This window comes from Echinops telfairi, unplaced genomic scaffold (genome assembly GCF_000313985.2).
Source record: "Echinops telfairi isolate 266 unplaced genomic scaffold, ASM31398v2 ScPeMD7_8;HRSCAF=38, whole genome shotgun sequence".
Lineage (NCBI taxonomy): Eukaryota > Metazoa > Chordata > Mammalia > Afrosoricida > Tenrecidae > Echinops > Echinops telfairi.
The window spans coordinates 2,320,519-2,337,616 of NW_022103905.1; the positions used below are offsets into that span (position 1 = coordinate 2,320,519).

At 43.7% G+C, this 17,098-nt stretch overlaps 1 protein-coding gene and 1 non-coding gene across 2 annotated transcripts in view; both read right to left on the minus strand.

Annotated features, from left to right (window-relative positions):
• Positions 1 to 17,098, minus strand: part of FRMD5 (FERM domain containing 5) — a 348,700-nt gene that overhangs the window by 293,817 nt on the left and 37,785 nt on the right.
• Positions 7,425 to 7,583, minus strand: LOC115868209. The gene has a single exon (XR_004045475.1). It is a non-coding gene; the product is annotated as a U1 spliceosomal RNA (small nuclear RNA).

A 17,098-nucleotide genomic window follows, 5' to 3' on the forward strand; every position in this document is an offset into this window, starting at 1 on the left:
CAGAGGATGTACACTGGTACAGATAGGAACTGGAAACACAGGGAATCCAGGGCGGATGATCGCTTCAGGACCAGTGGTATGAGTGATGATACTGGGAGTGTAGAGGGAGAGTGGGTTGGAAAGGGGGAACCGAACCCATTACAAGGATCTACATGTGACCTCCTCCCTGGGTGATGGACAACTGAAAAGTGGGTGAAGGGAGACGCTGGACAGGGCAAGACATGACAAAATAATAATATGTGAATTATCCAGGGCTCATGAGGGAGCGGGGAGCAGGGAGGGAGGGGAAAAATGAGGACCTGAAGCTAGGGGCTTAAGTGGAGAGCAAATGTTTTGAGAATGATGAATGTACAATGAATGTACAAATGTGCTTTACACAATTGATGTATGTATGGATTGTGATAAGAGTTGTATGATCCTCTAATAAAATGATTTTAAAAAGAGTGAAGAGCACTTGAAGCACTTGCTGATGAAGATCAAGAACGCAGCCTTCAATATGGATTGTATTCAATGTAAAGAAAACCAAAACCTTCACAACAGAACCAATCAGTATATCGTGATAATTAGAGAAAAGATTGAAATTGTCAAGGATCTCATCTTAGTTGGATCCACAATCAATGTTCATGGAAGCAGCAGTCAAGAGATAAAACCAGGTCCTGCACTGGGTACATCTGCTGCACAAGAGCTCTTCAAGTGTTGAAAAGTAAGGATGTTACTTTGAGGACTAAGGTGCACCTGACCTAAGCCATGATATTTTCAAATGTCTCGTATTCATGTGTAAGTCAGACCTTGATTAAGGAAGACTGAAGAAGAATTGATGCATTTGAATATTGAAAGTACCGTGGACTGCTAGAGGAACACGCCATTCTGTCTTGGAAGCAGTACAGCCAGAATGTCCCTTTGCTTCATGTACTTTGGACATGTTATCAGGAGAGTTATCGTTCCCTGAAATAGGACAGGCTTGGTAAAATGGAGAGGCAGCGAAGAGAGGAAGACAGTCAACAAGATGCACTGACACAGAACTATCACTACGGGCTTCAGTGCAACCACGGGGAGGAGGATGGCACAGAACCAGGCAGTATTTCGTTCGGTTGTATGTTCAAACCCACCAGCCTCTCCAAGGGCGAAAGAGGAGGCTTTCTGTTCCTCTCCTGAATTACAGCCCCAGAAACCCACCAGAACCGTTCTGCATTGGCCTATAGGGTCACTATGAGTTGGAATTGACCAATGGCAGTGCATGAAGATCAGAATAAGTAATCGTGTTTGTGTTAGACAGGGTTCTCTAGAGAGATAAAACCAGATTGTTGATAATTTTATATATTTATTTATAAAGATAGTTAGATATATAACACAAGAAATGAAGTTAAATTATATACTGATAGATAGATACAGAGTACAAGAAATGAACAGTTAAATTATAAAGCAGTACAAATGGCTCAGTGCAACTCACTCCCGTGCAAGAGTTGTGAGACACTAGCAGTCCTTCAAGTCTTGAGGGCTTCCAGGTCTTCTTCTGTAGAGAGAGCTAGGCTATATAAGCACAGCAGCAAACAGCAAGGTAGGTCACCAACTGTCAGCCAGGTCACCGTCAGTCCCCAGCTCCAGAGATGTAAATTTCAATCATGTGGTCTTAAAGGGAACTCAACTTACAGCGACACAGTCCACAGGCTAGGCGTCCCACAGGTAGTGTAGCCTCTAAATTGAGGCATAGAACAAGCAAGGTAGCCGCACACTGGTCTGATGATCAAAGAGCGAGAGACAAGAAAGACGAGGCTCACCGAGCCATTTATCTCTTTGCCCTTCAATTAATCCCAATTGTGTTTATCGGCCAGGCTGGCACAATAAACTAACTGTCTCAGCATTCTTCTTAAAACTAAAGGGCAGAAAAGCACAAAACATTGTTCTCACTTTCAGTGTTGTTGGGTTCTATTTTAAAACCCTGCCCCTCCAAAAAACGATGAAGACATTTTTGTTTTATCTTGCAATTCTTTATTATTATTTTTCCTCTCAATTAAACATTTTATTTGTGTAATTGAGACCCTATTATAAAAAAAGGAAAAGAATCAAATTGTGACAATTTCGTGCAACTACTAACTCCTTTCTAAAAAACAATTTTGCTACATTTTATTGTAAGTATCAACTATATATCTCATGTGTTCTTTATTACATTTTTTTTTACATTTAATATGTTCCATGGTCAATAAGTTTGGGAATTATCCTTTCAAATTCTGAATACTCCTTATACCTGCATGCATGATCACCAGCTTCTATAGTCTTTAAAGGTAACTTTTTTTTTAATTCACTAAATCCCCTCTGATTTTTTCTTTTCTTTTAGTGGCCATTAGCTAAACGAGGCCAGGAGCAACACAAGATATACTGGAAGTACTCCCCAGGAAAGGAGCACCAGGACGGCTGGAAGTCTGCTAGCCGGCACAGGGTCATTACAGCAGGACCACTAAGGAAAACAGGCAAGTCTTAGGGGTATTGAGAAAGATGAGTGTTATCCACCCGCATAACCGACTAGTCAGTGATGAGCCCAATTTTGAAAAGTAATAAAAATATATACATTTCTAAATGTGTAACTAGAGGTCATCAAGGATTGTGCTTTAAAAGTAAAGACGAAGGTTTTTGTAGTTTTAGCACTTCAAACCTCCCTTTAAGCGTGTGACCTAGTGTTTGATAGTCACACATTTGATTTTTTTATCTCTCCAGGAACAGATCATGTATAAAAATTGAGGAATAGTTGTAAGATTCAGATAGGTGGCTGCTTCTAAGGCATTCCCTTTCCATGCAGAACCTCTAAATCTCACCTCTATCCTACCACGTGGAAGTATGAAAATAAGATCTGACATCATCTTGACTTATACCCACTTTGTGTCTGGTACTGTGATAAACTATAGGAATATACCTCTTAAAGTGTCCTTGATACATATACAAGAAAACAGTAACAGCAGTTGCCTCTGACAGAGCAAGCTGGGTGTGATGAATTGAATTTTGCACCCCCAAAACAGGTATCAACTTGGCTGGGCCACGATTCTCAGTATTATGTAATGATCCTCCATTTTGTGATGTGATGTAATTAATCTATATGTTGTAAATCCTAACCTCTATGATGGTACTGAGGCAAGATTAATGGCCGTTATGTTAATGAGGTAGGATGCAATCTTCAGAACTAGGTGTACCTTGTGTTCATCTGGTGTGAGGTATAAAAGACACTAAACAAGTGAGCAGAGCTCTCTTACCACGACCACGGAAGAGCCACGGCCGGAGAGCATCTTTTGGGCTATGAACCTCCTAGTCCAAGAGAAGACTGATGCTAAGATACATGGAGATCTCTGAGGGACGTCAAGCCCACAGATGCTGAGAGCAGACAAGAGCTTGCCCCCAGAGCAGGCAGCTAGAGGGAAGCCTCTCCCTAGCGCTGGAGTCTTGAATTCAGACTTTTAGACTCCTAAACTGTGAGTGAGTAAATTTCATTCTATTAAAGCTACCCACTTAGGGTATTTCTGTTCTAGTAGTAATCTAGATAACTAAGACATCAGGAGAGTGGAGATTGGGGATGAGACAGAGATCATTTTTTTATTGCACACATATACATTTGTTCCGTTTTCAAAAACATTAAACCAAATATTTCCAATGAAAAAATATCCACAGAACTACAACTTCTACACTATTTTAATATACACAGGATTTTAAATATATATGTAATTTGTGTGTGTATATATATATAAATTTTATGTAGAGCTGAAATAGAAAACCCTCTGGATAATTTTATTCTTAAATTTCTGGGTCAGAGCCTCCTTATGACCCCACTGTCAACCTTTAAAACATAGTTCATGCACATCAACACTTACCTAAAGCACCAGAGTAAGTACATTTAAAAGGCTTTCTCCACTGATCAAAAGTTCAAGAACAATCTATCAATGTCAATGCAAGAGTAATATTTGTGACCTATGAGATACCCTCCCTTAGGAATGGAGGCTTCAGATTTCCCCCTTTTAAATTACTGTGGATCATCTGAATATATGAAAAGGCCTTCATATTTGGGGAGCAAAAATCAGGCATTCACTCAACGTACATGATGACCTTAAGTTATCAATACGTGAGACTCAGACTCGGGGCCATCAAGCTATTCCGATTCATAGCAGCCCTGTCGGACAGGTAGAAGGATCTCTGTGGGTTTCCAATGCTGCAACTCTTTTCAGGATGGGAAAGCGTCATCTTTCTCCTGCAGAGCGGCTGCTGGTTTTGAACTGTTGACCTTGTGGCTAGCAGCCCAACTTGTATCCCAGAACAACACTAGGGCTCCCTATCACTGCAAATACTAGCCTACAATTTCAGAGGCAGACAATTAAAATGAACCATAAGGCTGCTTTGTCAGAATTTAAGTTTGGGAGATAAAGAGGAAACAGACAAAACAGAGGAGAAGAATCTTAACTACCGGTGACGACAAAAGTTCTAAGAGGTAAATCACACTCTTTGGCTACTACTTTGTCAACACGTGTTAAAATAGAAATTTTGTACTGTGCTGTGTGAAAAGTAACTATAGACAGTCCCCAGGTTACAAGCATCCAACTTAGGGACAACTTCTATTTGCCCTCAGCTTGAACAAATGAATCAACCCCCACTCCCAACAAATTCTTCAACAGAATCACCTTCATTTGCTGCAAGCGCAGATCTTAAACCATTGAAAAGGCTTGAAGCCTTACTTCATGCTAAAACCCAACCGAACTCACACCATCGAGTCCATGCAGATTCACAGTACATTCCATGGTACAGGGTAGACCTGCCCGGTGAGGTTGGAGACCATTACTGTTTATGGGACTAGAAAGCCCCATCTTTTTCCCAGGAGCTGCTGGTGGGTTTGGACTGCAGATTGTAGTCCAGCGCGTACTCACCATACTAAGTAAGAGCTGTGTGCACCCGTTGTAACTTCATTACAAATCCTTAAAGACACAGGGGCTGATCTCATTTGTAACCTAGGGACTGCCGTGCTGTGAAATTAATTTATATCACAAATTGTAAGTCAAAAATACCACTCCATAATATGTAAATTTACGATCTAGCTTCACATTGCCTTATTTTCTCTTCCTTTCTTCACTAGACCCCAAATGGCAGATAAAATGAAAGAGAACAATCCCGGAGCTGAAAGGACAATCAAGCAGGCCTGTAGGACTCTGGAGTCAATTGCGAATTTCTGATTTCAAAGCCTTTAAAAAAAGAAACCTCAAGGGCCTTTCAAATGATGCTCAAGTCATGTGCCTGAGTAGACGACAGTCACTTTGCTGGACTACAGGGTTTTGGGTTTGTTTTTATTTTTACTTGATTCAGATCTCTTTTCTCATGGCCACAACTATGTTTGTGCAGCGTAAATGGAGCGATAAAGATTGACCTTTCAAGATGAAGAGCTGGATGAACTGGGTTTTAAATGGTGTGCTTAGGATTTTGCCTCACTCCATTTAAAGCAAATGGAACTAAAGTAAAAGCTCATTAATGATTTAAAACACACACACACACACACACACACACAAACATTACCAGCAAATTGATTCTGATTCAGAACCCCTTCAGGGCAGAGTGAAACTGCCCCATCAAGTTTCCAAGACTGTAACCTTTACCGCAGCAGAATGTCACATCGCTTCCCTGTGGAGAGGCTGGTGGGTTCGAACCACTGACCTCACAGTTAGCAGCTGAACACTTGCCCACGACAACACCAGGGTTCCTTTCATGCAATGATAGGCCTACATGTCTAAATTTGATTCTAGGAATTTGGAAAGCTCTGCTCAATCCCCTTTTTGACAAATTCAGCGTCCCACGAGAGAGAGAGAGAGAGAGAGAGAGAGAGAGAGAGAGAGAGAGAACCAGGAGTGAGCTGTTGAGAAATTGGGAGTCTCCAGAATAGACTTAGGAGCAGTTCTGTCTTTGAAGAATTGTTCCCATCTATTTTCCAGTTCTCAGAGTGGAAAATCAAACCGAAGAGGAAAAAAAGAAATTGCTGTGCCCTTAATCCCTGCCTAGTACCTTGGCCCATTCCAATATCTTTTCACTTTAAAAAAAAATCCAATACCACCAAAATAATAAGACACCCATTTCCTTCTGTCTTTTGTTCCTCATAACCTGATAAATAACGCAGTCTGGGAACCTGACTGCTCCGGATATTACCACCCATGTTTTCAGCATTTTGTAAAATCTCTACACTCCCCAATCCTTTCCCCCTGCCCCGGGTTGCTCTGTATACTCCTGATCCCGCCCATCACTCACTGAAACAATGAACAGAGAAGCTAATGGGTAGCTGCCTAGAAAACCACACAGTCAAAGCAGACCTCAAAAATAAATGTCCATGAGTGCCTAACAGAAAAGGGGAAAAGCTTATCTTACGAATCTTTTTCCTACCTGCTACCTGATTTTTATTCAAAGCTGGCGATGTGAGCAAGCGGTAATTTGCATAGCTGATAGGGGACTGAGTCCAATCACTTACTCTCAGCAGGCCTGGTGCGAGAAGCTCAGGATGCAGGATGCAGAGATAAAAGACTCAGACAGACCTTTCATTCAAAGACCGAACATTCTCGCGCAAGAGTCACATAAGCCTACAATCTCAATATCATTGTGAATTGTCATGATAGGAATAAGCCCAGAGTGACATAAGATGACAAAAATACACGCACACATACACACACGCACCCAACTCAGTCTAAAGGGCCTGGGGAAAGCTTCTCAGACAAGGTGGCACTGGGACCCAGTCTTAGGAAGATTATTGGGATAAAAGCAACATGTAACACACACGCACACATACGTATCTAGACCCATCCACATATATTTGTGTGTGTGTACACAGACATAGAGAGAAAAATTTCGAGGAGGTTACAAAGGAGCACTCGTTGGACGGCTAAGCACAAAGTTGATGGTTCAAAGCCATCATCTCAGCGGCTGCACACGAGAAAGAGGAGATGAGGAATCGCTACCATGAAGACGTTCAGCCTCAGAAACTCTATAGGATCACGATTGGCCGGAATCCACTTGGTAACAGTGGGGTAGGAGGGTGTTGTTCCAAACTGCTGAGCTCGCAGCTAGCAGCCCAACTCGTAATCCAGCACCCCGTCAGGGATCCCCGGTACCCTACAGGAGTGCGGAGGGCAAATCAAAGAGAAGGAAAGGTGCACGAGATGCTGCAAGAGCAGTTACAAGACAGGTGAAAAATGTGGGTGTTTTCAAGATTCAAGGAAGACGAATAAAGAGAACTTACAGGTTAGATGTGGGAGAAGGGGGAGTTTCAGATGCCTCTCAGGTCTCGGGTGTGAATAATGAAGCAGATGACGGGGCAATTCGCTCAGACAGTGAAAACAGGTTGTTTCCAGCTGGTTCAAGCCCCTGGCAACGAAGATCAGAACAGAGAAGGAAGCGGTTTTTCTTTTTCTTTTTTTTTTTAGGGGAGGGCGCGAACGCAGTCCCCCACTACCACAAATCACGCAGTTTCCCACATTGGGGGAAATCGCAGGGGTCAGCACAGCCGGAGTGCAATGGATAAGCCTCGCCCTGGGAAAACCACCTTCGTGATCATGGTAGCTCCCCTGCCAGGTAAGTATTAGGAAGCGATTTTTCATCTCCGAACAAAACCCAACGCTTCTCTGTGACCCCCCCACATCAGAGGCCTTGAGAGACAGAGGAGGCAGCTGCTCTGGAAGATCCTGGTATTCTCCGCAGCGCCTTCAGTGGGTCTCACAAAGAGCAACATCTAGCAACAAGGCTGAGACAAATCTTAACGTCGCTAGGACTTCAGGGTGACCATTACTGGCAGTTAGGTCTCCCTGAAATAACAGGGGCCACTTTACAGGATGAAATGGAATCTGATAGATCGGGGCAGGGCAGAAAGTATTATTATCCTTTGGAGAATTCATACAGGCTACTATTTTATTCTCCCAGGCTACTGAAGCTTTGTTAACCCATTTCATACACTTTTTACCACAAGTGAAACCATGTCATTCATGTTGTTTTGTAGGCTGTCTTTTTACACTTAACACTCTCATGAGCATCTTTCTGTCATAATATTCTTCTACAATTTCATGTTTAACATTGAATAGTATCTGATTGTGAGACTACCATGATTTACTCAACCAAGACCCTAGTGAATGAGATCTAGACTGGAACAGAGCTTGTCAAGCTAATTTTAAGCATTAAACCAGTCATCACCAATTAATCATATTGTTCTAATGACATCTAGAAATAGCTAGGTGCTTTTTTGGAAGACTCCTCGTCCTTAAAATTACCTTTAGGCTTCCATAAAAAAAAAAAAACAACTATAAAACACAGTGACCTCTATGCACAGCAGCACGAAACCCCTCCCAGTCCTGTGCCTCCTCGCCATTATTGTTATGTTTGAGCTCACCATGGCAGCACTGTGGCAATCCATCTTTGCAAGGGCCTTCCTCTTTTCCACGGCCCTTTACTTTACCAAGCATGATGGCCTTATACCTCCTGAGCACTTGTGCAAAGTGCATGTTATCGATAAAGGCGGCTAAAAGAAAGCAAAGCAACGTGCTAGTCTTGGTTTTATAAGAACAGAGTAAACTGCTCATTGGTGGGATACTTTAATTTTACCAAACCACTAGCACACCAAGCTGTATATTGGTAGAGGTGGGCAATTCCCTAAACGGTACCCGGATGGCACAAAAGAATAAATGCGCCTCCAGTGGGTAGATCATGTGCTCTTTGTCAGCAGGATGAAATATAATGTTTTCTGCCTCCCTCTTCGTCCCATGGATGGGCCCCATGCCCCCGCCCCCGGAGTTAGGAATCAACCAGGCAGCAAAGCCTCGGCCGTCTCATGCTATTTCTTCTACCAGCAACGTCTTTCAGCTCCACCAACTTCTATGTTCAACCAGGGGCTACTTAGTCATTCAAAACGGTCCAACTGTACTTCCTGCAAATAGCTTCCCTCGGCCACCCTCATCGTAAATCAAGCATTCCCAACATGTCCTGCATGCATCACAGGACTTTAGCATGGTTCATGGGCATGCTGATTTGATGTTAACTCTCCAATTCATAAACCTCCGTAGGTTGCAACGTTGCCTTTCACCGGAATACCCTCACAAACTAATACATTGCTTCACTAAATGATTGCTGAGGGGAATACTGTGATTTATAGAGTGTCACAAAGCCTCATCTGCCATCGATATCCGTTCTCCACCAGAAATGGTTGATATTGACAGCAATCATACAGAACGCATACAAAGATTATGGAACGTTTTCTATGAAAATTATACATCACAATAATCTGACACGTAATCAATGGATAATCATCGTGGTGATTCACAGTAATTAAAGAGATAATAAATGATGTGCATACTTTACAACAAGGATCCCTCCCAGTAAAGCAGCTCGAAGTCTGGCTGCTAACAGAAAGGTCATCAGTTGGAACCCACCTGTGGCCCCAACAGAGAAGGAGCTGGTGACCTGCTTTGGTCACAATCACAGTCTGTGAACCCTTTGGGGCAGTCCTACTTGGGGGTCACTAAGTTGGACGTGGCTCAGTGGCACCCAACAACACTAACAAAAATGGCTGCCGTTGATGATTTCCAGGAATATATACTTGATATGCGGTAGCCAGTTTTCCCTTCACCACAGAGGAGACTCCCATCTAGCTCTGTCCACGCTGCCCTTTTCTTCTACATACCGTCCACTCCCACCACGTATGCTCCATTGTAAAACAACCGTGTCCTCTGGAAATGGACTTCAATTGAAAGCCTACTTACTTCACTTTTATACTGAGCTTTCGATCACTTGGGCGAGCCTTTGTTGTTGTGAAGTGCCGCTCAGTCAGTCCTGACCTACAGCAACGCTGTAGACAACCGAGGGAAACACTGCCCGCTCCTGCGCCACCCTCACTAGTTTGAGCCAGTCCCTGTTCCAGTCCCTGTGGAGCGCCTTCCTCTTGTGGCCCCTCTGCTTTACTGAGCAGATGGCCTTCCCCGGGGACTCGCCACTCCTGGAAACACGTTCAACATGGGTGAGGCCAAGTTTCGCCATCCTTGTCTCCAAGGCCCACTCTGGCTGTCCTTCCAAGACAGATTTATTTGTTCTTGTGGCAGCCCACCGTACTTTCAATGTTGTTCGTCAGCACCACAATTCAAATCCATTGATTCTTCTCTGCTCTTCCTTTTCAATGTTCAATTGTCACATGAATAGAAGGCGATTGAAAGTACCATGTCTTGTGTCCACATCTTAGTCCTCAGAGGAACATCCTTGCTTTTCAACACTTTAAAGAAGTCTTGGGCAACAGACTTACCCAGTGCACTGCATGGTTTGATCTCCTGACTGCTGCCTCCGCGAGCATTGACTGTGGATCCAAGCAAGATGAACTCCCGGACAACTGCATGCACTGTCTGTTCCATTTATCATCCTGTTTCTTATTGTGAGTAAGCACAAGCATGCTCATGCTTATCTTATTTACCGGGGCTATTAGGGACTGTAAATTTGGAAAGAGTCTTTGATTCTGTAGGTAAGTAACAGATGCCAGCCAGACCAGAAGCAGATTCTTTGATGTGCTGGAAAACTGTGAAAGCATTCTTTTGATGAGTAAGTCATCTCACAGTGACCTGACAGGGCAGCAAAAGACTTCCCCCGTGGGTTTCTGACACTGGAAGTCCTTGTAAGAGTAGAAAGCTTCATCTTCCTCCTGCAGAGCAGCTGGTGGTTGCGAACTGCTAATCTTGTGGTTTTAAGCACAAGTAAGCTCCTGCTTACCCTGCTTACTAGGTACTCTGACACTGGCTTCAGGATTCCTCTTTCCTTCCCTCCTCCCTCCTGGTGTCTTTCTTTTTCTTAGTAAATAGGTAGAACGGGTTTCTCACTGCCATTAAGTAGATTCTGACTCACAACAACCTATAGAACTAAGTATAACTGCTCCATACAATCTCCAAAGCTGTCATTCTTTTTTTTTTTTAATCAATGATAGAACGCCGCCCCTCCCCTCATGGTTCAATCGCCTTTAAAATGAGTTGTGTAATCACAATCCGCCTTCATTGTTTGCTCCCCAAATCCCCTCACCTTCCCTAGTTTCCACCCCCCACCTCTACATCCCCTATAAACCTTTGCATCAGTTATTATCTCTATGCATCCAATCCTTCTGGGCTTGACAACCTGAGAAACCCAATAGAAACAATGAAAAACAAAATTGAAATAAAGTGGTAAACATAAAATGATAATAATATAAAGATAAAAAATACAAATAATGAATAAGAAACAAAAGACCACCCTCAATATTTAAAAAACCAGTAGGAAAATTTTTGTCATGGAACACACAAGAGGTGCTTGCACTTAGAACAAATTCAGGTTAACTCAAGAGGGAGGTCTACTGATCAAGTATCAAGCTCAATCCAGCCTAATCAAGATTACAATCTCTGTCTGATAGGAAGGCTGTTCTAGACCCTGGCCTGTGGCTAGCCCGGGTCTGCCAGAGGCTTCTTCTAACTCATTACTCTGAAGATGGGTTTGGGGCTCCCACTGTCCTCCACAGCCTTCTACCAACTGGGTGTTCATAATTGTAGCTCTGATACTTTTCCCTTCGTCATATTTAAATTTTGTGATCGTTATCATTGTATCACACAAGCTGGTGTGCTTCTTCCATGTGGACTTCCTTGATTCCTCACTTAGATGGCTGCTTAAAGGTTTGAATACAAGCCGCTAAGATCCCAGACACTATTCCAATTGATAGCCGGGCACCATCTGCTTTCTTCACCACACGTTGCTGTAGCACCCTTATCCTCAGTGATCATTCCATGAAGGTGAGTATTAAGCTGCTCTTGGATTGGGGCTAGAGTTAAGTAGGAGCCCAGAATCCATCTGCACATCCATGGGATATACACAACTCAGGTTTACTTTGGCGGCTGTAATAATGACAAAATCAAAACCCTTTAAGACCAACTACACCAATAACAGCAACAAATCAGCAAACATACAGGACTAAAGGCAGGAAACCAAAAACCCATAGAAACAAAAAAGTACAACGTTGCCAATAAGGTGATTGAACCGATAACATTGTCAATTTTCCCAATGACACAGCCCTCCGGACACCGCCGGTAAAAGGAGTCTGTCTATACTTCCACCCCTGAGTTATTGCCCTACACAGTTCAATCTCCCATTCGATTGTGCTGTTTACTCAAGTATGGAGATTATTACAAGTGGGGACCTTCCTGGATTAATTCTTCCAAGTACAGACCCCTGCCCAGTACATCGAAACCTGTCATGCCACTGTGAGGTGGGCATCAAGGTTTATGAAATATATGGTGATGCTGGGTCCCTTTCCACTGGACACTCACTGAGCCAGGGGTTCCCGCCAAGGTCGAATGACCACCATTTCCACAGTCCCACATCGACCACTCTCTGCTTCCTCTCCCATCCAAGTACCCCAGTCCACAGACCAAGAGTGCAGGCAACTTTGACATAGGGCTCAGTTCATTCAGCTGAGCCTCTATATTAAGTCCTTCTGGTGTTGCCCCTGGCTTATGCCAGGCTGCCTGCAAGGTCAGTTTCTATGATCATCATGGTGCTTAGTCCCTGGTGTGGTTCACCGAAGGTTGGGTAGAAACTTATTTGTAGTGTCTTCCCAGGAACATAAAATCTGGTCCATTGCCCCCCTAGGTTCCCTATAATCACAGTTTAGCATCCCTCCCTCCCTCCCTCCATGAGGTCACTTCTCCCCGGTCACCCACCATACTCATCAACAGAACTATCAGCCTCTCTTCCAAAATGTAGATGGTCCCCTCCCCTGGTCTTAGGTTGATTTTCCAGCAAGATTCTCCTTCCACTCCTGTGGGGCCCACTGATTTGCCCCAGCTTTGTCTTGATGCTGTATAGCCTCAAGTGATGGTCATCTCTCATTTACCCCGTCTTGAAGGAGTGACCCCAGGCCACATGAGGTCTCCTTCAAGGTGGTTCTTGTGAAGTGTGAAAAAGAGAGGTGATGTTCATGGCCGGTAGGTAGCCTTCTCAACTTTTGTTCAAGAATTGGTTCCTAAGATTTGTTTGATTGGTGTTTCTTCTTATAGTAGTGGATTCATACAATATTTGTCCTTTTGTGATTGACTTACTTCACTCACCCTATTGATTTCCAGGTCCTTCCATGTCATGCAGTGTTTCGTGGAGGCTGTAATTCTTTTTTTTTTTTAATCATTTTATTAGGGGTTCATACAACTCTTATCACAATCCATACATACATCAACTGGGTAAAGCACATTATACATTCATTTCCCTCATCATTCTCAAAACATTTGCTTTCCACTAAGCCCCTGGCATCTGCTCATCATTTTCCCCTCTCTCCCCACTCTCCCTCCCTCATGAACCCTTGATAATTTATAAATTATTATTTTGTCATATCTTTCCCTGTCTGACATCTCCCTTCACCCACTTTTCTGTTGTCCGTCCCCCAGGGAGGAGGTCACATGTAGATCCTTGTAATCGGTTCCCCCTTTCCAACCCACCTTCCCTCTACCTTCCCAGTATCGCCACTCGCACCACTGGTCCTGAAGGGACCATCCGCCCTGGATTCCCTGTGTTTCCAGTTCCATCTGTATCAGTGTACATCCTCTGGTCTAGCCAGACTTGCAAGGTAGAATTGGGATCATGATAGTGGGGGGTTGGGGGGCCCTGTAATTCTTTATAGAAGAAGTCTCATCTTTCTCCCACAGAGCACCTGACAGGTTTAAACCACCAATCTGGTGGTTAGCAGCCCAATGCTTAACCCAATACTCCACCAGGAGTCTTACAGTATGTGTAGGGATATGAATGAAGAAAACCGTGTCCTATCCCAAAATCTTTCTCCCACACTACTAGGGATTCCACTATTCAAATTCATTGGAGTTAGAAGGTTTGTTTTTCTCGTCACTTGAAACCACTGGTCACTGCAAGGGAGAAAGAGGAGGCTTTCTCCTCTAGTAAAGAATTACAGTCTTGGAAACCCACAGGGCGGTTCTACCCTGTCCTGTAAGTTGCTAGGACTTACAAAAAACCTGTCAGTTTGGTTTTTTATTTGTTGGGACTAGGTGGATATTTTATATTTATGAATAATTTTTATTAAAATATAATTTTATTGGGGGCTATTACAACTCTTATTACAATTAATATATCAATTGTATCAGGTATGTTTGCACATATTTGCCATAATTCTTTTCTAGACAATTACTTTCTATTGAGCCCTTGATTTCAGCTCTTCTTTTTGCCCCCTCCTTCCCACCCCTCCCCAATGACCCCTTGATAGATTATAAATTATTATTATTTTCATATCTCACACTAACTACTGTCTCCCTTCCCCCATAGTTTCTGTTGTTCTTCTCCCGGATGGGGGTGTGTGGTTGTGTGTCCATCATTATGATCAGTTCCCCCTTCCTCCCTTCCCTCCCCCCTTCCCCTACCCTTCTGGTACTGCTATTCCCACTCCTGCTCCTGGATTCTGTGGGATGTGAGCTCTTATCTCTTATCTACACCTGTGCACATATTCAGGTCTAGTTCAAAGTGAGAGGGAGCACTGGGGTCATGATAGTGGGAGGCGAGGAAGCCTGAAGGAATCAGAGGAATATTGGGTTTCATCAGTGCTTTACTGCACCCTGGTTGACTCACCCCTTCCCTGTGACCCCTCTGTGGGGGGATGCTCCACTGTCTACAGATGGGCTTTGGGTCTCTGTTCCGACGCCCCTTGCTCTCAACAATATGTTTTCGTTTACTTGTTTGTTTGTTTGTTTGTTAAGGGTTTTCTGATGCCTGATGACACCTCATGATCACACAGGCTGGTGTGCTTCTTATGAAGAAATTTTCTTAGGAAGACATTTTTACTCGTTAAAGTTAAGGAAAAGTTCAAAGTAAATGACTGAATAAATGACGGTGGTCATAATGCACGTAGGTGTGTTCAGCAGACTCATCGCACAGTTCCATTGGATTGTTGTCATGAGGCGCTCTCCAGTCCACTTTGACTCAGAGCTCAAGTGACGGAGAACAACCATGGGGGCTTTCCAGGCGGTAATCTCTACGGGAGCAGATCATCAGTTTCTCCTGCAGAGCCACTGAGTGGATTTGAACCAGCAATCTTTCAGTTAGCAGCCAAGGGATTAACCACTGTGCCACCGGATCCTTCATACCAAATTCCCCTGCTTTATATATCTATTTAGTAGCTATTTCTGGAGTCCTATTACTTCTTCATCAGCAGCATCTGACAATTCAAAGCTGAAGCATTGAGAACCTGGCTCCAGGGCATATAGGTATTCTACCATTTGATAATTCTGATTGCTAGTTAAACCCAAATCCTCACCACTGGACCAATAGGTAACATCATGATAAATGGAAACAAGAGTGAATGAAGTTGTCCAGGATTTCGTCTTGCCTGGATCCACAGTCAATGCTCACAGAAGCAGCAGTCAGGAGATCAAACCATGCATTGCACTGGGTAAATCTGTTGCCCAAGACCGCTTTACAGTGTTGAAAAGCAAGGATGTTCCTTTGAGGACTGAGGTACACAAGCCATCGTATTTTCAGTAGCATCATAAGCATGCGGCAGAAGGTGAAAGAAGATTCCAACCAGTTGAGTGGCGGTGCTGGCAAGCCATATTGAAAGTACCATGACGAACAACTCTATCTTGTCAGAAGCACAACCAGGGTGCTCAGTAGAAGCAAGGATGGCGAAACTTCACTCCACTTACTTTGAACATATTGCCTGGAGGGCAGCATGCTTGATAAAGTAGAGGGGCAGGGAAAATAGGAAGGGCCTCCACAAGATGGACCGATACAGCGGCTGCATCGATGGCCTCAAACATACAGAAAACAAACTGTGAGGACGGCATCAGACCAGGCAGCGTTTCGTCCTGTTGTTCCCAGCGTTGCTCTGAGTTAGAACCAACACAACAGCACCTGCCAACAACTAAACCCGCAAGAAGTTAGATGCCCAAGTAATTGTTGCTTCTTTAGTAGATATGAAAGGAAGGTCCATGCCTGGTGAATAATGACTTCTGCAGAGTCTCGGGCAAGGGTAAAAAGCCGCTCCCTGCCTTCCTCCCTTCTCTCTGCTCTGCTAAGATTTTGACAAGGGCCACTCCTGCATCGTGAGGAGAGGCTGCAGTTGATTAGAAGCCTCATCAAGTGCTTCCACTTCATTCCATAAAAGTCAAGTGAAATGTTGATAGGTATCATCATCATCATCATCCGCTTTTACCCCTAAACTCTCTGTCTCTGCCTTCCTTCCAACAAGCATCTGTGTCTCAAACCTCTGATCAACGTGATGCCGCCCTTTAACCTCTATACCGCCTTTTCGGAAAACAGGAAAACAGGAGGGTCCCCGCCTGGAACATCCACCTGTCATTTCTGGTTCTCACTGTCCTCCCTCCTCTCCTTCCTGTAACCCTGTTTCCTTCCAGACCAAGTCAACATGCTTTCTTTGGTTTCTCTGAGCATCTTTACTTACAAGTGTACGTGATCATCTCAGCAGATGCTGATTAGGTAAGGTCGAGCTTTTTTTCATTTGACCTTTGGTGCTATGAAGTGTATAGCTACTCCTGCTTGATCCTACTGTACTGTTCATTTTCCTATTTTAAGCACACGTTTGCATTAACATGAAAACACACTTTTCTAACTTTTGTGTATTTATTCACTAATGAGCATGTTGAAGGCATACATTACTGCTCATCTTTGCCAGATTCAGAATGACTCTTTAAAATAAAATTTAAATTAAAATCAGAGATCATACAAGTGAAACATATTAATAGTGCGGTACAATAATGAAAATTAATAGGCTACTAGCCTACTCAGTAACAGGGTAACGGTACAGAGAGCAAACTCTAAAAGTTGGATTTGAACCAGCAGTCATATTTTCAGGGATGTATGAATACCCCCTCCCAGGAAGAATGCACTACAGAGGAATACACTGAAGATACAGTCCAGGGAGAGGGGTGGGTCTTCTCAGAACACACAGGAGCAAACTAAGAGAGCAGGAGAGAGGGGCAGGGACTGCATCCTGGCCCACCAAGCCCCAAGGATGATATTCCTCCTCAGAGCAGCCAATGCACAGAGAGGACCATAGGGCTGGTCCCACCATGAGACATGGCACCCCCTCACTGATCCA